This window comes from Emys orbicularis, chromosome 9 (assembly GCF_028017835.1).
Source record: "Emys orbicularis isolate rEmyOrb1 chromosome 9, rEmyOrb1.hap1, whole genome shotgun sequence".
Classification (NCBI taxonomy): domain Eukaryota; kingdom Metazoa; phylum Chordata; order Testudines; family Emydidae; genus Emys; species Emys orbicularis.
In genome coordinates, this window is record NC_088691.1 from 55,213,787 (window position 1) to 55,235,185 (window position 21,399).

Here is a 21,399-nt window from a genome sequence, read left to right on the forward strand (position 1 = left end):
TTCCATAGGTGCTGAGCACTCAAAACTCCTAGTGAAATCAACAGGAGCTGTGGGTGCTCAGCTCCTCTTCAAATCAGGCCACTTATAAGTTATTTGGGTGCCTAATTTAAGGCATCTCATTTTCAAAATGTAACCAAAGCCTATTTCATGCCGTTACAGGATGAGTTTTGCTAATAGCAGATATCACTGACTAAAAATCCAACACAAACGGTGAATCAATGGGAATGATGTCATAAAAGGATGACATATCCCCTCTGGCTTGGGTAACAAATGAAGTAGCTGCCCATTGGTTCTCAGACAACCAATCAGAAAGTATGTTTTCTCTGTCTGCACTGAGGTTATAAAAGGCTGCAGGCTCAGACAGGGTCAGCATACTACTGTGGTGATTTCAAGAGGTGGCTTAGCCAAGCCACACTTTGTCAGGCCAGTCATAATCAGGCCAGACCAGGAAGAAATCAAAGAAGGCAAAATAAGAGAGAGAAAACCAAGTGAACAGAGCCAGGAACAGAAGGAAAGAGACTCAGGCAAGCCAAGCAAAGAAAGACACAGGCAAGTGGAGCCAAGCAAGGAAACATCCACTGAAGCCAAGCAAGTCAAGAAAAAAGCTAGACAGACCAATTCCTGAGTAAAGACTCAGGTAAACCAAGCAGAGAAAACAAAAGAAAGCCAAGAAAGTCAAGCCAAGTGTTGCTGGAACACTAGAAGTCTGCAACATGTCTGAGACTGAGTCTGAGTCTGAGCACTCTGGTGAGACCTCAACCGCAAAAGACCCTAAGGCCAAAATCACCTGTTCTTCCCGGGCTGGGCTGCAGTTCTCTGTCAATCGCATAGACAGATTGCTCCACAAAGGACAATTTGCAGACCGTATTGGAGCTGGAGCCCCAGTATATATGGCCGCGGTGCTTCAATAAGTGACTCTGAGATTGTGGATATTGCTGGGGAAATCGCTGCACGCAGCAAGAAGCGTTGGATTTCCCCACGGCACTTGCACCTGGCCATTCACAGCGACTCATAGCTCAGGAAACTGCTGGGAGGTGTCACCATCTCTCAGGGCGGAGTCCTGCACTTAAATCAGCCTGTGGTTTTACCTTCCAAGAAGAGGAATGGCAGGAGAGCCATCAAGAGAAGGATTGCCTCTGCTCCTGTCCCTGTTAAGTGAGAACAGAGCAAAGGGGAGACTGCCACCCCAGATTTGGGAGAAATGACATTCACTTGATTGCAAGGCTCTTTTCAAATGCATCAGTCTGGTCTAATAAAAGCAGTTAAAATGCCTGGTCTTCTTTTGTGAATTAATTTCCTCTTTTACTATCCTACAATTTTAAGGGATCATTCAGTTGGTCAGGTAGCTGCATTGATAATATGGTATAAAAGCCTAGAAAGATAGAACTCAATCATTTCATTAAGAATTTTACATCAGAAATTGTCTAAATGGTGTCAAGTATCAGAGGGGTAGCCGTGTTAGTCTGGATCTGTAAAAAGCGACAAAGAGTCCTGTGGCACCTTATAGACCAACAGACGTCTTGGAGCATAAATGTCTAAATCGTGTAGATTCTGGGAGGTGATTTCTGTGTTTTTTTCAGGCATTTCCCCAATAGATTGAAGATTAGGAACATTTTTCCCATAGTGAAGTTGAGGTGTATTGCATGTTTTGTGAAAACAGAAAACAGAACAAACTCATGACAGAAAAATTTAATCCATTACACATGAAGGATAAAGCCTATGGGCCTGGTTTTTCTTTTTGTTTGGTTCTTTTTGTTTTGTTTTGTTTTGTTATTTTTTAGTTACCCCATTATAAAACCATTGACTCGTTTAGAGTCATATCAGATTTATACAGTATAAGTGATACTAGAATCAGGCTTTCTGAAATTATTAAATACCTGGAGGGGTTCACATAAACTTTGATCACCTTTTTAAAGGGAAAACATTACCCATTTACCAGCACACAGGTATACAGGGAGACTTACAAGTAAAAGAGAGCCATCTGCAGACGATTGTCCTGGTTAATGGGAGTCATCAAGATTCCAAACCACCATTAATGGCCCACACTTTGCATAATTACAATAGGCCCTCAGAGTTATAGTTCATATTTCTACTTTCAGATACATGAGTGGTACATTTATAGAAATAGGATGACCACACTCAGTAGATTATAAGCTTTGTAATGATACCTTACAAGAGACCTTTTGCATGAAGCATATTCCAGTTACATTATATTTAACTCATTAGCATATTTTCATAAAATCATATAGAGTGCAACATCACACAATGGATTTGGCCTGATGTGAGGGGTTCTCTCCAGATGCTGGTTTTAAACCGGTCTCAGAAAATAGCTCACGAACAAGAGAAGCGGCTAATCAAACCTGAGAGTGACAAATGGTGAACACTTGGGTTTCTGGAATGGCAAAGAACCCTTACCATGGGCTTGGGTGCCATGAGGGTTCTCTAAGAGACGGGAAGCATCACCAAGTTAAGGGCTCCAGAGAAACTGGCCAATATTTTCAAACTTTAGGATGCCTGAATTTCAGCCCCTAAACCCACTTTTAAGCAACTAACTAAAAGTGACCTGATTTCCATAGGTGCTGAGCACTCAAAACTCCTAGTGAAATCAACAGGAGCTGTGGGTGCTCAGCTCCTCTTCAAATCAGGCCACATATAAGTTATTGAGGTGCCTAATTTAAGGCATCTCATTTTCAAAATGTAACCAAAGCCTATTTCATGCCGTTACAGGATGAGTTTTGCTAATAGCAGATATCACTGACTAAAAATCCAACACAAACGGTGAATCCATGGGAATGATGTCATAAAAGGATGACATAGCCCCTCTGGCTTGGGTAACAAATGAAGTAGCTGCCCATTGGTTCTCAGACAACCAATCAGAAAGTATGTTTTCTCTGTCTGCACTGAGGTTATAAAAGGCTGCAGGCTCAGACAGGGTCAGCATACTACTGTGGTGATTTCAAGAGGTGGCTTAGCCAAGCCACACTTTGTCAGGCCAGTCATAATCAGGCCAGACCAGGAAGAAATCAAAGAAGGCAAAATAAGAGAGAGAAAACCAAGTGAACAGAGCCAGGAACAGAAGGAAAGAGACTCAGGCAAGCCAAGCAAAGAAAGACACAGGCAACTGGAGCCAAGCAAGGAAACATCCACTGAAGCCAAGCAAGTCAAGAAAAAAGCTAGGCAGGCCAATGCCTGAGTAAAGACTCAGGTAAACCAAGCAGAGAAAACAAAAGAAAGCCAAGAAAGTCAAGCCAAGTGTTGCTGGAACACTAGAAGTCTGCAACATGTCTGAGGCTGATGAGTCTGAGTCTGAGTCTGAGCACTCTGGTGAGACCTCAACCGCAAAAGACCCTAAGGCCAAAATCACCCGTTCTTCCCGGGCTGGGCTGCAGTTCTCTGTCAGTCGCATAGACAGATTGCTCCGCAAAGGACAATTTGCAGACCGTATTGGAGCTGGAGCCCCAGTATATATGGCCGCGGTGCTTCAATAAGTGACTCATGAGATTGTGGATATTGCTGGGGACGTCGCTGCACGCAGCAAGAAGCGTTGGATATCCCCACAGCACTTTCAGCTGGCCATTCACAGCGACTCAGAGCTCAGGAAACTGCTGGGAGGTGTCACCATCTCTCAGGGCGGAGTCCTGCACTTAAATCAGCCTGTGGTTTTACCTTCCAAGAAGAGGAATGGCAGGAGAGCCATCAAGAGAAGGATTGCCCCTGCTCCTGTCCCTGTTAAGTGAGAACAGAGCAAAGGGGAGACTGCCACCCCAGATTTGGGAGAAATGACATTCACTTGATTGCAAGGCTCTTTTCAAATGCATCAGTCTGGTCTAATAAAAGCAGTTAAAATGCCTGGTCTTCTTTTCTGAATTAATTTCCTCTTTTACTGTCCTACAATTTTAAGGGATCATTCAGTTGGTCAGGTAGCTGCATTGATAATATGGTATAAAAGCCTAGAAAGATAGAACTCAATCATTTCATTAAGAATTTTACATCAGAAATTGTCTAAATGGTGTCAAGTATCAGAGGGGTAGCCGTGTTAGTCTGGATCTGTAAAAAGCGACAAAGAGTCCTGTGGCACCTTATAGACCAACAGACGTCTTGGAGCATAAATGTCTAAATCGTGTAGATTCTGGGAGGTGATTTCTGTGTTTTTTTCAGGCATTTCCCCAATAGATTGAAGATTAGGAACATTTTTCCCATAGTGAAGTTGATGTGTATTGCATGTTTTGTGAAAACAGAAAACAGAACAAACTCATGACAGAAAAATTTAATCCATTACACATGAAGGATAAAGCCTATGGGCCTGGTTTTTCTTTTTGTTTGGTTCTTTTTGTTTTGTTTTGTTTTGTTATTTTTTAGTTACCCCATTATAAAACCATTGACTCGTTTAGAGTCATATCAGATTTATACAGTATAAGTGATACTAGAATCAGGCTTTCTGAAATTATTAAATACCTGGAGGGGTTCACATAAACTTTGATCACCTTTTTAAAGGGAAAACATTACCCATTTACCAGCACACAGGTATACAGGGAGACTTACAAGTAAAAGAGAGCCATCTGCAGACGATTGTCCTGGTTAATGGGAGTCATCAAGATTCCAAACCACCATTAATGGCCCACACTTTGCATAATTACAATAGGCCCTCAGAGTTATAGTTCATATTTCCACTTTCAGATACACGAGTGGTACATTTATACAAATAGGATGACCACACTCAGTAGATTATATGCTTTGTAATGATACCTTACAAGAGACCTTTTGCATGAAGCATATTCCAGTTACATTATATTTAACTCATTAGCATATTTTCATAAAATCATATAGAGTGCAACATCACACAATGGATTTGGCCTGATGTGAGGGGTTCTCTCCAGATGCTGGTTTTAAACCGGTCTCAGAAAATAGCTCACGAACAAGAGAAGCGGCTAATCAAACCTGAGAGTGACAAATGGTGAACACTTGGGTTTCTGGAATGGCAAAGAACCCTTACCATGGGCTTGGGTGCCATGAGGGTTCTCTAAGAGACGGGAAGCATCACCAAGTTAAGGGCTCCAGAGAAACTGGCCAATATTTTCAAACTTTAGGATGCCTGAATTTCAGCCCCTAAACCCACTTTTAAGCAACTAACTAAAAGTGACCTGATTTCCATAGGTGCTGAGCACTCAAAACTCCTAGTGAAATCAACAGGAGCTGTGGGTGCTCAGCTCCTCTTCAAATCAGGCCACTTATAAGTTATTTGGGTGCCTAATTTAAGGCATCTCATTTTCAAAATGTAACCAAAGCCTATTTCATGCCGTTACAGGATGAGTTTTGCTAATAGCAGATATCACTGACTAAAAATCCAACACAAACGGTGAATCAATGGGAATGATGTCATAAAAGGATGACATATCCCCTCTGGCTTGGGTAACAAATGAAGTAGCTGCCCATTGGTTCTCAGACAACCAATCAGAAAGTATGTTTTCTCTGTCTGCACTGAGGTTATAAAAGGCTGCAGGCTCAGACAGGGTCAGCATACTACTGTGGTGATTTCAAGAGGTGGCTTAGCCAAGCCACACTTTGTCAGGCCAGTCATAATCAGGCCAGACCAGGAAGAAATCAAAGAAGGCAAAATAAGAGAGAGAAAACCAAGTGAACAGAGCCAGGAACAGAAGGAAAGAGACTCAGGCAAGCCAAGCAAAGAAAGACACAGGCAAGTGGAGCCAAGCAAGGAAACATCCACTGAAGCCAAGCAAGTCAAGAAAAAAGCTAGACAGACCAATTCCTGAGTAAAGACTCAGGTAAACCAAGCAGAGAAAACAAAAGAAAGCCAAGAAAGTCAAGCCAAGTGTTGCTGGAACACTAGAAGTCTGCAACATGTCTGAGACTGAGTCTGAGTCTGAGCACTCTGGTGAGACCTCAACCGCAAAAGACCCTAAGGCCAAAATCACCTGTTCTTCCCGGGCTGGGCTGCAGTTCTCTGTCAATCGCATAGACAGATTGCTCCACAAAGGACAATTTGCAGACCGTATTGGAGCTGGAGCCCCAGTATATATGGCCGCGGTGCTTCAATAAGTGACTCTGAGATTGTGGATATTGCTGGGGAAATCGCTGCACGCAGCAAGAAGCGTTGGATTTCCCCACGGCACTTGCACCTGGCCATTCACAGCGACTCATAGCTCAGGAAACTGCTGGGAGGTGTCACCATCTCTCAGGGCGGAGTCCTGCACTTAAATCAGCCTGTGGTTTTACCTTCCAAGAAGAGGAATGGCAGGAGAGCCATCAAGAGAAGGATTGCCTCTGCTCCTGTCCCTGTTAAGTGAGAACAGAGCAAAGGGGAGACTGCCACCCCAGATTTGGGAGAAATGACATTCACTTGATTGCAAGGCTCTTTTCAAATGCATCAGTCTGGTCTAATAAAAGCAGTTAAAATGCCTGGTCTTCTTTTGTGAATTAATTTCCTCTTTTACTATCCTACAATTTTAAGGGATCATTCAGTTGGTCAGGTAGCTGCATTGATAATATGGTATAAAAGCCTAGAAAGATAGAACTCAATCATTTCATTAAGAATTTTACATCAGAAATTGTCTAAATGGTGTCAAGTATCAGAGGGGTAGCCGTGTTAGTCTGGATCTGTAAAAAGCGACAAAGAGTCCTGTGGCACCTTATAGACCAACAGACGTCTTGGAGCATAAATGTCTAAATCGTGTAGATTCTGGGAGGTGATTTCTGTGTTTTTTTCAGGCATTTCCCCAATAGATTGAAGATTAGGAACATTTTTCCCATAGTGAAGTTGAGGTGTATTGCATGTTTTGTGAAAACAGAAAACAGAACAAACTCATGACAGAAAAATTTAATCCATTACACATGAAGGATAAAGCCTATGGGCCTGGTTTTTCTTTTTGTTTGGTTCTTTTTGTTTTGTTTTGTTTTGTTATTTTTTAGTTACCCCATTATAAAACCATTGACTCGTTTAGAGTCATATCAGATTTATACAGTATAAGTGATACTAGAATCAGGCTTTCTGAAATTATTAAATACCTGGAGGGGTTCACATAAACTTTGATCACCTTTTTAAAGGGAAAACATTACCCATTTACCAGCACACAGGTATACAGGGAGACTTACAAGTAAAAGAGAGCCATCTGCAGACGATTGTCCTGGTTAATGGGAGTCATCAAGATTCCAAACCACCATTAATGGCCCACACTTTGCATAATTACAATAGGCCCTCAGAGTTATAGTTCATATTTCTACTTTCAGATACACGAGTGGTACATTTATACAAATAGGATGACCACACTCAGTAGATTATATGCTTTGTAATGATACCTTACAAGAGACCTTTTGCATGAAGCATATTCCAGTTACATTATATTTAACTCATTAGCATATTTTCATAAAATCATATAGAGTGCAACATCACACAATGGATTTGGCCTGATGTGAGGGGTTCTCTCCAGATGCTGGTTTTAAACCGGTCTCAGAAAATAGCTCACGAACAAGAGAAGCGGCTAATCAAACCTGAGAGTGACAAATGGTGAACACTTGGGTTTCTGGAATGGCAAAGAACCCTTACCATGGGCTTGGGTGCCATGAGGGTTCTCTAAGAGACGGGAAGCATCACCAAGTTAAGGGCTCCAGAGAAACTGGCCAATATTTTCAAACTTTAGGATGCCTGAATTTCAGCCCCTAAACCCACTTTTAAGCAACTAACTAAAAGTGACCTGATTTCCATAGGTGCTGAGCACTCAAAACTCCTAGTGAAATCAACAGGAGCTGTGGGTGCTCAGCTCCTCTTCAAATCAGGCCACTTATAAGTTATTTGGGTGCCTAATTTAAGGCATCTCATTTTCAAAATGTAACCAAAGCCTATTTCATGCCGTTACAGGATGAGTTTTGCTAATAGCAGATATCACTGACTAAAAATCCAACACAAACGGTGAATCAATGGGAATGATGTCATAAAAGGATGACATATCCCCTCTGGCTTGGGTAACAAATGAAGTAGCTGCCCATTGGTTCTCAGACAACCAATCAGAAAGTATGTTTTCTCTGTCTGCACTGAGGTTATAAAAGGCTGCAGGCTCAGACAGGGTCAGCATACTACTGTGGTGATTTCAAGAGGTGGCTTAGCCAAGCCACACTTTGTCAGGCCAGTCATAATCAGGCCAGACCAGGAAGAAATCAAAGAAGGCAAAATAAGAGAGAGAAAACCAAGTGAACAGAGCCAGGAACAGAAGGAAAGAGACTCAGGCAAGCCAAGCAAAGAAAGACACAGGCAAGTGGAGCCAAGCAAGGAAACATCCACTGAAGCCAAGCAAGTCAAGAAAAAAGCTAGACAGACCAATTCCTGAGTAAAGACTCAGGTAAACCAAGCAGAGAAAACAAAAGAAAGCCAAGAAAGTCAAGCCAAGTGTTGCTGGAACACTAGAAGTCTGCAACATGTCTGAGACTGAGTCTGAGTCTGAGCACTCTGGTGAGACCTCAACCGCAAAAGACCCTAAGGCCAAAATCACCTGTTCTTCCCGGGCTGGGCTGCAGTTCTCTGTCAATCGCATAGACAGATTGCTCCACAAAGGACAAGTTGCAGACCGTATTGGAGCTGGAGCCCCAGTATATATGGCCGCGGTGCTTCAATAAGTGACTCATGAGATTGTGGATATTGCTGGGGAAGTCGCTGCACGCAGCAAGAAGCGTTGGATATCCCCACGGCACTTGCAGCTGGCCATTCACAGCGACTCAGAGCTCAGGAAACTGCTGGGAGGTGTCACCATCTCTAAGGGTGGAGTCCTGCACTTAAATCAGCCTGTGGTTTTACCTTCCAAGAAGAGGAATGGCAGGAGAGCCATCAAGAGAAGGATTGCCTCTGCTCCTGTCCCTGTTAAGTGAGAACAGAGCAAAGGGGAGACTGCCACCCCAGATTTGGGAGAAATGACATTCACTTGATTGCAAGGCTCTTTTCAAATGCATCAGTCTGGTCTAATAAAAGCAGTTAAAATGCCTGGTCTTCTTTTCTGAATTAATTTCCTCTTTTACTGTCCTACAATTTTAAGGGATCATTCAGTTGGTCAGGTAGCTGCATTGATAATATGGTATAAAAGCCTAGAAAGATAGAACTCAATCATTTCATTAAGAATTTTACATCAGAAATTGTCTAAATGGTGTCAAGTATCAGAGGGGTAGACGTGTTAGACTGGATTTGTAAAAAGCGACAAAGAGTCCTGTGGCACCTTATAGACCAACAGACGTCTTGGAGCATAAATGTCTAAATCGTGTAGATTCTGGGAGGTGATTTCTGTGTTTTTTTCAGGCATTTCCCCAATAGATTGAAGATTAGGAACATTTTTCCCATAGTGAAGTTGATGTGTATTGCATGTTTTGTGAAAACAGAAAACAGAACAAACTCATGACAGAAAAGTTTAATCCATTACACATGAAGGATAAAGCCTATGGGCCTGGTTTTTCTTTTTGTTTGGTTCTTTTTGTTTTGTTTTGTTTTGTTATTTTTTAGTTACCCCATTATAAAACCATTGACTCGTTTAGAGTCATATCAGATTTATACAGTATAAGTGATACTAGAATCAGGCTTTCTGAAATTATTAAATACCTGGAGGGGTTCACATAAACTTTGATCACCTTTTTAAAGGGAAAACATTACCCACTTGCCAGCACACAGGTATACAGGGAGACTTACAAGTAAAAGAGAGCCATCTGCAGACGATTGTCCTGGTTAATGGGAGTCATCAAGATTCCAAACCACCATTAATGGCCCACACTTTGCATAATTACAATAGGCCCTCAGAGTTATAGTTCATATTTCTACTTTCAGATACATGAGTGGTACATTTATACAAATAGGATGACCACACTCAGTAGATTATAAGCTTTGTAATGATACCTTACAAGAGACCTTTTGCATGAAGCATATTCCAGTTACATTATATTTAACTCATTAGCATATTTTCATAAAATCATATAGAGTGCAACATCACACAATGGATTTGGCCTGATGTGAGGGGTTCTCTCCAGATGCTGGTTTTAAACCGGTCTCAGAAAATAGCTCACGAACAAGAGAAGCGGCTAATCAAACCTGAGAGTGACAAATGGTGAACACTTGGGTTTCTGGAATGGCAAAGAACCCTTACCATGGGCTTGGGTGCCATGAGGGTTCTCTAAGAGACGGGAAGCATCACCAAGTTAAGGGCTCCAGAGAAACTGGCCAATATTTTCAAACTTTAGGATGCCTGAATTTCAGCCCCTAAACCCACTTTTAAGCAACTAACTAAAAGTGACCTGATTTCCATAGGTGCTGAGCACTCAAAACTCCTAGTGAAATCAACAGGAGCTGTGGGTGCTCAGCTCCTCTTCAAATCAGGCCACTTATAAGTTATTTAGGTGCCTAATTTAAGGCATCTCATTTTCAAAATGTAACCAAAGCCTATTTCATGCCGTTACAGGATGAGTTTTGCTAATAGCAGATATCACTGACTAAAAATCCAACACAAACGGTGAATCAATGGGAATGATGTCATAAAAGGATGACATAGCCCCTCTGGCTTGGGTAACAAATGAAGTAGCTGCCCATTGGTTCTCAGACAACCAATCAGAAAGTATGTTTTCTCTGTCTGCACTGAGGTTATAAAAGGCTGCAGGCTCAGACAGGGTCAGCATACTACTGTGGTGATTTCAAGAGGTGGCTTAGCCAAGCCACACTTTGTCAGGCCAGTCATAATCAGGCCAGACCAGGAAGAAATCAAAGAAGGCAAAATAAGAGAGAGAAAACCAAGTGAACAGAGCCAGGAACAGAAGGAAAGAGACTCAGGCAAGCCAAGCAAAGAAAGACACAGGCAAGTGGAGCCAAGCAAGGAAACATCCACTGAAGCCAAGCAAGTCAAGAAAAAAGGTAGGCAGGCCAATTCCTGAGTAAAGACTCAGGTAAACCAAGCAGAGAAAACAAAAGAAAGCCAAGAAAGTCAAGCCAAGTGTTGCTGGAACACTAGAAGTCTGCAACATGTCTGAGACTGAGTCTGAGTCTGAGCACTCTGGTGAGACCTCAACCGCAAAAGACCCTAAGGCCAAAATCACCCGTTCTTCCCGGGCTGGGCTGCAGTTCTCTGTCAGTCGCATAGACAGATTGCTCCGCAAAGGACAATTTGCAGACCGTATTGGAGCTGGAGCCCCAGTATATATGGCCGCGGTGCTTCAATAAGTGACTCATTAGATTGTGGATATTGCTGGGGAAGTCGCTGCACGCAGCAAGAAGCGTCGGATTTCCCCACGGCACTTGCAGCTGGCCATTCACAGCGACTCAGAGCTGAAGAAACTGCTGGGAGGTGTCACCATCTCTCAGGGCGGAGTCCTGCACTTAAATCAGCCTGTGGTTTTACCTTCCAAGAAGAGGAATGGCAGGAGAGCCATCAAGAGAAGGATTGCCCCTGCTCCTGTCCCTGTTAAGTGAGAACAGAGCAAAGGGGAGACTGCCACCCCAGATTTGGGAGAAATGACATTCACTTGATTGCAAGGCTCTTTTCAAATGCATCAGTCTGGTCTAATAAAAGCAGTTAAAATGCCTGGTCTTCTTTTGTGAATTAATTTCCTCTTTTACTGTCCTACAATTTTAAGGGATCATTCAGTTGGTCAGGTAGCTGCATTGATAATATGGTATAAAAGCCTAGAAAGATAGAACTCAATCATTTCATTAAGAATTTTACATCAGAATTTGTCTAAATGGTGTCAAGTATCAGAGGGGTAGCCGTGTTAGTCTGGATCTGTAAAAAGCGACAAAGAGTCCTGTGGCACCTTATAGACCAACAGACGTCTTGGAGCATAAATGTCTAAATCGTGTAGATTCTGGGAGGTGATTTCTGTGTTTTTTTCAGGCATTTCCCCAATAGATTGAAGATTAGGAACATTTTTCCCATAGTGAAGTTGATGTGTATTGCATGTTTTGTGAAAACAGTAAACAGAACAAACTCATGACAGAAAAATTTAATCCATTACACATGAAGGATAAAGCCTATGGGCCTGGTTTTTCTTTTTGTTTGGTTCTTTTTGTTTTGTTTTGTTTTGTTATTTTTTAGTTACCCCATTATAAAACCATTGACTCGTTTAGAGTCATATCAGATTTATACAGTATAAGTGATACTAGAATCAGGCTTTCTGAAATTATTAAATACCTGGAGGGGTTCACATAAACTTTGATCACCTTTTTAAAGGGAAAACATTACCCACTTGCCAGCACACAGGTATACAGGGAGACTTACAAGTAAAAGAGAGCCATCTGCAGACAATTGTCCTGGTTAATGGGAGTCATCAAGATTCCAAACCACCATTAATGGCCCACACTTTGCATAATTACAATAGGCCCTCAGAGTTATAGTTCATATTTCTACTTTCAGATACACGAGTGGTACATTTATACAAATAGGATGACCACACTCAGTAGATTATAAGCTTTGTAATGATACCTTACAAGAGACCTTTTGCATGAAGCATATTCCAGTTACATTATATTTAACTCATTAGCATATTTTCATAAAATCATATAGAGTGCAACATCACACAATGGATTTGGCCTGATGTGAGGGGTTCTCTCCAGATGCTGGTTTTAAACCGGTCTCAGAAAATAGCTCACGAACAAGAGAAGCGGCTAATCAAACCTGAGAGTGACAAATGGTGAACACTTGGGTTTCTGGAATGGCAAAGAACCCTTACCATGGGCTTGGGTGCCATGAGGGTTCTCTAAGAGACGGGAAGCATCACCAAGTTAAGGGCTCCAGAGAAACTGGCCAATATTTTCAAACTTTAGGATGCCTGAATTTCAGCCCCTAAACCCACTTTTAAGCAACTAACTAAAAGTGACCTGATTTCCATAGGTGCTGAGCACTCAAAACTCCTAGTGAAATCAACAGGAGCTGTGGGTGCTCAGCTCCTCTTCAAATCAGGCCACTTATAAGTCATTGAGGTGCCTAATTTAAGGCATCTCATTTTCAAAATGTAACCAAAGCCTATTTCATGCCGTTACAGGATGAGTTTTGCTAATAGCAGATATCACTGACTAAAAATCCAACACAAATGGTGAATCAATGGGAATGATGTCATAAAAGGATGACATATCCCCTCTGGCTTGGGTAACAAATGAAGTAGCTGCCCATTGGTTCTCAGACAACCAATCAGAAAGTATGTTTTCTCTGTCTGCACTGAGGTTATAAAAGGCTGCACGCTCAGACAGGGTCAGCATACTACTGTGGTGATTTCAAGAGGTGGCTTAGCCAAGCCACACTTTGTCAGGCCAGTCATAATCAGGCCAGACCAGGAAGAAATCAAAGAAGGCAAAATAAGAGAGAGAAAACCAAGTGAACAGAGCCAGGAACAGAAGGAAAGAGACTCAGGCAAGCCAAGCAAAGAAAGACACAGGCAAGTGGAGCCACGCAAGGAAACATCCACTGAAGCCAAGCAAGTCAAGAAAAAAGCTAGGCAGGCCAATGCCTGAGTAAAGACTCAGGTAAACCAAGCAGAGAAAACAAAAGAAAGCCAAGAAAGTCAAGCCAAGTGTTGCTGCAACACTAGAAGTCTGCAACATGTCTGAGACTGAGTCTGAGTCTGAGCACTCTGGTGAGACCTCAACCGCAAAAGACCCTAAGGCCAAAATCACCCGTTCTTCCCGGGCTGGGCTGCAGTTCTCTGTCAATCGCATAGACAGATTGCTCCGCAAAGGACAATTTGCAGACCGTATTGGAGCTGGAGCCCCAGTATATATGGCCGCGGTGCTTCAATAAGGTACTCATGAGATTGTGGATATTGCTGGGGAAGTCGCTGCACGCAGCAAGAAGCGTTGGATATCCCCACGGCACTTGCAGCTGGCCATTCACAGCGACTCAGAGCTCAGGAAACTGCTGGGAGGTGTCACCATCTCTCAGGGCGGAGTCCTGCACTTAAATCAGCCTGTGGTTTTACCTTCCAAGAAGAGGAATGGCAGGAGAGCCATCAAGAGAAGGATTGCCCCTGCTCCTGTCCCTGTTAAGTGAGAACAGAGCAAAGGGGAGACTGCCACCCCAGATTTGGGAGAAATGACATTCACTTGATTGCAAGGCTCTTTTCAAATGCATCAGTCTGGTCTAATAAAAGCAGTTAAAATGCCTGGTCTTCTTTTCTGAATTAATTTCCTCTTTTACTGTCCTACAATTTTAAGGGATCATTCAGTTGGTCAGGTAGCTGCATTGATAATATGGTATAAAAGCCTAGAAAGATAGAACTCAATCATTTCATTAAGAATTTTACATCAGAAATTGTCTAAATGGTGTCAAGTATCAGAGGGGTAGCCGTGTTAGTCTGGATCTGTAAAAAGCGACAAAGAGTCCTGTGGCACCTTATAGACCAACAGACGTCTTGGAGCATAAATGTCTAAATCGTGTAGATTCTGGGAGGTGATTTCTGTGTTTTTTTCAGGCATTTACCCAATAGATTGAAGATTAGGAACATTTTTCCCATAGTGAAGTTGATGTGTATTGCATGTTTTGTGAAAACAGAAAACAGAACAAACTCATGACAGAAAAATGTAATGCATTACACATGAAGGATAAAGCCTTTGGGCCTGGTTTTTCTTTTTGTTTGGTTGTTTTTGTTTTGTTTTGTTTTGTTATTTTTTAGTTACCCCATTATAAAACCATTGACTCGTTTAGAGTCATATCAGATTTATACAGTATAAGTGATACTAGAATCAGGCTTTCTGAAATTATTAAATACCTGGAGGGGTTCACATAAACTTTGATCACCTTTTTAAAGGGAAAACATTACCCACTTGCCAGCACACAGGTATACAGGGAGACTTACAAGTAAAAGGGAGCCATCTGCAGACGATTGTCCTGGTTAATGGGAGTCATCAAGATTCCAAACCACCATTAATGGCCCACACTTTGCATAATTACAATAGGCCCTCAGAGTTATAGTTCATATTTCTACTTTCAGATACATGAGTGGTACATTTATAGAAATAGGATGACCACACTCAGTAGATTATAAGCTTTGTAATGATACCTTACAAGAGACCTTTTGCATGAAGCATATTCCAGTTACATTATATTTAACTCATTAGCATATTTTCATAAAATCATATAGAGTGCAACATCACACAATGGATTTGGCCTGATGTGAGGGGTTCTCTCCAGATGCTGGTTTTAAACCGGTCTCAGAAAATAGCTCACGAACAAGAGAAGCGGCTAATCAAACCTGAGAGTGACAAATGGTGAACACTTGGGTTTCTGGAATGGCAAAGAACCCTTACCATGGGCTTGGGTGCCATGAGGGTTCTCTAAGAGACGGGAAGCATCACCAAGTTAAGGGCTCCAGAGAAACTGGCCAATATTTTCAAACTTTAGGATGCCTGAATTTCAGCCCCTAAACCCACTTTTAAGCAACTAACTAAAAGTGACCTGATTTCCATAGGTGCTGAGCACTCAAAACTCCTAGTGAAATCAACAGGAGCTGTGGGTGCTCAGCTCCTCTTCAAATCAGGCCACATATAAGTTATTGAGGTGCCTAATTTAAGGCATCTCATTTTCAAAATGTAACCAAAGCCTATTTCATGCCGTTACAGGATGAGTTTTGCTAATAGCAGATATCACTGACTAAAAATCCAACACAAACGGTGAATCCATGGGAATGATGTCATAAAAGGATGACATAGCCCCTCTGGCTTGGGTAACAAATGAAGTAGCTGCCCATTGGTTCTCAGACAACCAATCAGAAAGTATGTTTTCTCTGTCTGCACTGAGGTTATAAAAGGCTGCAGGCTCAGACAGGGTCAGCATACTACTGTGGTGATTTCAAGAGGTGGCTTAGCCAAGCCACACTTTGTCAGGCCAGTCATAATCAGGCCAGACCAGGAAGAAATCAAAGAAGGCAAAATAAGAGAGAGAAAACCAAGTGAACAGAGCCAGGAACAGAAGGAAAGAGACTCAGGCAAGCCAAGCAAAGAAAGACACAGGCAACTGGAGCCAAGCAAGGAAACATCCACTGAAGCCAAGCAAGTCAAGAAAAAAGCTAGGCAGGCCAATGCCTGAGTAAAGACTCAGGTAAACCAAGCAGAGAAAACAAAAGAAAGCCAAGAAAGTCAAGCCAAGTGTTGCTGGAACACTAGAAGTCTGCAACATGTCTGAGGCTGATGAGTCTGAGTCTGAGTCTGAGCACTCTGGTGAGACCTCAACCGCAAAAGACCCTAAGGCCAAAATCACCCGTTCTTCCCGGGCTGGGCTGCAGTTCTCTGTCAGTCGCATAGACAGATTGCTCCGCAAAGGACAATTTGCAGACCGTATTGGAGCTGGAGCCCCAGTATATATGGCCGCGGTGCTTCAATAAGTGACTCATGAGATTGTGGATATTGCTGGGGACGTCGCTGCACGCAGCAAGAAGCGTTGGATATCCCCACAGCACTTTCAGCTGGCCATTCACAGCGACTCAGAGCTCAGGAAACTGCTGGGAGGTGTCACCATCTCTCAGGGCGGAGTCCTGCACTTAAATCAGCCTGTGGTTTTACCTTCCAAGAAGAGGAATGGCAGGAGAGCCATCAAGAGAAGGATTGCCCCTGCTCCTGTCCCTGTTAAGTGAGAACAGAGCAAAGGGGAGACTGCCACCCCAGATTTGGGAGAAATGACATTCACTTGATTGCAAGGCTCTTTTCAAATGCATCAGTCTGGTCTAATAAAAGCAGTTAAAATGCCTGGTCTTCTTTTCTGAATTAATTTCCTCTTTTACTGTCCTACAATTTTAAGGGATCATTCAGTTGGTCAGGTAGCTGCATTGATAATATGGTATAAAAGCCTAGAAAGATAGAACTCAATCATTTCATTAAGAATTTTACATCAGAAATTGTCTAAATGGTGTCAAGTATCAGAGGGGTAGCCGTGTTAGTCTGGATCTGTAAAAAGCGACAAAGAGTCCTGTGGCACCTTATAGACCAACAGACGTCTTGGAGCATAAATGTCTAAATCGTGTAGATTCTGGGAGGTGATTTCTGTGTTTTTTTCAGGCATTTCCCCAATAGATTGAAGATTAGGAACATTTTTCCCATAGTGAAGTTGATGTGTATTGCATGTTTTGTGAAAACAGAAAACAGAACAAACTCATGACAGAAAAATTTAATCCATTACACATGAAGGATAAAGCCTATGGGCCTGGTTTTTCTTTTTGTTTGGTTCTTTTTGTTTTGTTTTGTTTTGTTATTTTTTAGTTACCCCATTATAAAACCATTGACTCGTTTAGAGTCATATCAGATTTATACAGTATAAGTGATACTAGAATCAGGCTTTCTGAAATTATTAAATACCTGGAGGGGTTCACATAAACTTTGATCACCTTTTTAAAGGGAAAACATTACCCACTTGCCAGCACACAGGTATACAGGGAGACTTACAAGTAAAAGAGAGCCATCTGCAGACGATTGTCCTGGTTAATGGGAGTCATCAAGATTCCAAACCACCATTAATGGCCCACACTTTGCATAATTACAATAGGCCCTCAGAGTTATAGTTCATATTTCTACTTTCAGATACATGAGTGGTACATTTATACAAATAGGATGACCACACTCAGTAGATTATAAGCTTTGTAATGATACCTTACAAGAGACCTTTTGCATGAAGCATATTCCAGTTACATTATATTTAACTCATTAGCATATTTTCATAAAATCATATAGAGTGCAACATCACACAATGGATTTGGCCTGATGTGAGGGGTTCTCTCCAGATGCTGGTTTTAAACCAGTCTCAGAAAATAGCTCACGAACAAGAGAAGCGGCTAATCAAACCTGAGAGTGACAAATGGTGAACACTTGGGTTTCTGGAATGACAAAGAACCCTTACCATGAGCTTGGGTGCCATGAGGGTTCTCTAAGAGACGGGAAGCATCACCAAGTTAAGGGCTCCAGAGAAACTGGCCAATATTTTCAAACTTTAGGATGCTTGAATTTCAGCCCCTAAACCCACTTTTAAGCAACTAACTAAAAGTAACCTGATTTCCATAGGTGCTGAGCACTCAAAACACCGAGTGAAATCAACAGGAGCTGTGGGTGCTCAGCTCCTCTTCAAATCAGGCCACTTATAAGTTATTTAGGTGCCTAATTTAAGGCATCTCATTTTCAAAATGTAACCAAAGCCTATTTCATGCCGTTACAGGATGAGTTTTGCTAATAGCAGATATCACTGACTAAAAATCCAACACAAACAGTGAATCAATGGGAATGATGTCATAAAAGGATGACATATCCCTTCTGGCTTAGGTAACAAATGAACTAGCTGCCCATTGGTTCTCAGACAACCAATCAGAAAGTATGTTTTCTCTGTCTGCACTGAGGTTATAAAAGGCTGCAGGCTCAGACAGGGTCAGCATACTACTGTGGTGATTTCAAGAGGTGGCTTAGCCAAGCCACACTTTGTCAGGCCAGTCATAATCAGGCCAGACCAGGAAGAAATCAAAGAAGGCAAAATAAGAGAGAGAAAACCAAGTGAACAGAGCCAGGAACAGAAGGAAAGAGACTCAGGCAAGCCAAGCAAAGAAAGACACAGGCAAGTGGAGCCAAGCAAGGAAACATCCACTGAAGCCAAGCAAGTCAAGAAAAAAGCTAGGCAGGCCAATTCCTGAGTAAAGACTCAGGTAAATCAAGCAGAAAAAACAAAAGAAAGCCAAGAAAGTCAAGCCAAGTGTTGCTGGAACACTAGAAGTCTGCAACATGTCTGAGACTGAGTCTGAGTCTGAGTCTGAGTCTGAGCACTCTGGTGAGACCTCAACCGCAAAAGACCCTAAGGCCAAAATCACCCGTTCTTCCCGGGCTGGGCTGCAGTTCTCTGTCAATCGCATAGACAGATTGCTCCGCAAAGGACAATTTGCAGACCGTATTGGAGCTGGAGCCCCAGTATATATGGCCGCGCTGCTTCAATAAGTGACTCATGAGATTGTGGATATTGCTGGGGAAGTCGCTGCACACAGCAAGAAGCGTCGGATTTCCCCACGGCACTTGCAGCTGGCCATTCACAGCGACTCAGAGCTTAAGAAACTGCTGGGAGGTGTCACCGTCTCTCAGGGCGGAGTCCTGCACTTAAATCAGCCTGTGGTTTTACCTTCCAAGAAGAGGAATGGCAGGAGAGCCATCAAGAGAAGGATTGCCCCTGCTCCTGTCCCTGTTAAGTGAGAACAGAGCAAAGGGGAGACTGCCACCCCAGATTTGGGAGAAATGACATTCACTTGATTGCAAGGCTCTTTTCAAATGCATCAGTCTGGTCTAATAAAAGCCGTTAAAATGCCTGGTCTTCTTTTGTGAATTAATTTCCTCTTTTACTATCCTACAATTTTAAGGGATCATTCAGTTGGTCAGGTAGCTGCATTGATAATATGGTATAAAAGCCTAGAAAGATAGAACTCAATCATTTCATTAAGAAATTTACATCAGAAATTGTCTAAATGGTGTCAAGTATCAGAGGGGTAGCCGTGTTAGTCTGGATCTGTAAAAAGCGGCAAAGAGTCCTGTGGCACCTTATATATCAACAGACGTATTAGAGCATAAATGTCTAAATCGTGTGGGGGGGGACGACAGGACTATAAAAAGAAGAGACAGACACCCCAAGGCACCTCTCCTCCTCCCTCTCTGTCCATCGATTCACTGCACAAGAAGGAACAAAGGAAGCAGTCGTTACACAGAAGAAGGGATCCTGACCTAAGAAGTTTGGCCGGTAAGACTGGTGAGAGCACGTGGTGTGAAAAACATAGCTTTCGATTTAACATAATTTGTTACATTATGATTTGAATAATTTGTGGAAGAAAATTGTGATCTCAGTTATTTGTAAGTTTTGTCTTCTGTGTGTTTTGTTTTCTATGAGGGGGTAACTCATACTTCAGTACATTAATGTTTGGATATTCCTTATTTGATCACATTTGAGCTTGTAATTTTTAAAGTTTCACAGTGCTTACAGTAACTTAAGATGCCTGTTCACTGAAAGTTGTACGTTAATGTAGACATTTTTCTAAACAAATGTTAATTGACTATTAACACACAGTCAATTAAATTGAGATGGTAGTTCTCTCTTAAACAGGTCTGATTGACAATTACCTTTTGTGTGTAGGTTTCAAAATTAATAATCTAGATTTGTTGTATCAGTCTCTTGAAATACACAGCATTTTGTCATAGATTCAGACACCTTAAACCCTGAAGCTTTCTATTAAAATCTTTTAAAGGGTACAGTCAAAGTTGGTAGGCCCTTTAATTTATCTGCCTTGTTTACAAAGTCCATGTAATTTTTGTTGGCAAACAAATGCTTTTTTTCTTTTACTTAAAAAAAGCTACCAATACAGTCCTGACTCAAGAACATCCCAACAATAACAAATAAGTGTACATATCCACTTGAGATAAAATATTCAGTAAAGAAATAGGCTTCATTTTTGAGTTTCCAAAGTTTCCTAATCAGGAGGACACTTGGAGGGAAGGTTGGGGAATGAAAACTGCCTTGATGTCTTCAATAAACAAAAACAAATTAGCTAGACTAAAAAGTCTTGTTCATTCTCAACTGTCTAAAATGGGGAATAAAATAAATGCCAAACTACTCCAATATAGAGGTGCTCGCAGACCAATATACAGATATTTGTATTCACCAGCCAGCACCCTTTTCTGTGGCTAGACTATTGGGCGCTTCCAGACAGTACCCACTTCTGGAAATAAAGTTGTGATGCCACTACAAAGTTTGGCATGGGAATTGTGTGCTCCTCTTGTGGTGAGAAATGCAAAACATGTTTTTGTGAAAGCTAAGTCTGAAGATTTGTTCCTAACACATGTCTGTTGTAAGTAAAACTAGCTTCTTAGATAGCAGTAGATTTTTATCTGTCTTGAAATCATGCCAAATCAACGCATGTTTATAAAGTCACTGCATTACTGAAAGTTTGAAAGGAGAAGCTTTTTTTTATTCTTCTAGGCAAATCCTGACCCAAACTGTTGTCTCGGTGTGTTTGGATTGAGTCTATACACCACAGAAAGGGACCTGAGAGAAGTGTTCTCCAAGTATGGCCCAATTGCTGATGTTTCTATTGTGTATGACCAGCAGTCTCGGCGTTCAAGAGGATTTGCATTTGTGTATTTTGAAAATGTTGATGATGCAAAGGAGGTAAGCTGGAATATATAACACTTCTAAAATTTTCAATTCCCAACTGTTAAAAACTTATTCCTGCATAACTAGTATATAGCCCTGTAAAATGTGTTTTTTAAACCTTTGTTTGAGACCGTGTAGAAAAGGAATTAAGGTACAGTATTCATTAATATTTGAAACTGCTATAAGGAAAATATGCACCTGGACAAAAACAAGAATAGCAATCTTGGAAGCATTGGCATTTGTTTTCTGTAGTCTATTAACGATTCTTCAAAATAACTGATGG

General features: G+C 41.8%; 1 pseudogene; it reads left to right on the forward strand.

Moving 5' to 3' along the window:
* Window positions 1-21,399, forward strand: part of LOC135884103 (transformer-2 protein homolog alpha-like) — a 111,369-nt pseudogene that overhangs the window by 77,066 nt on the left and 12,904 nt on the right.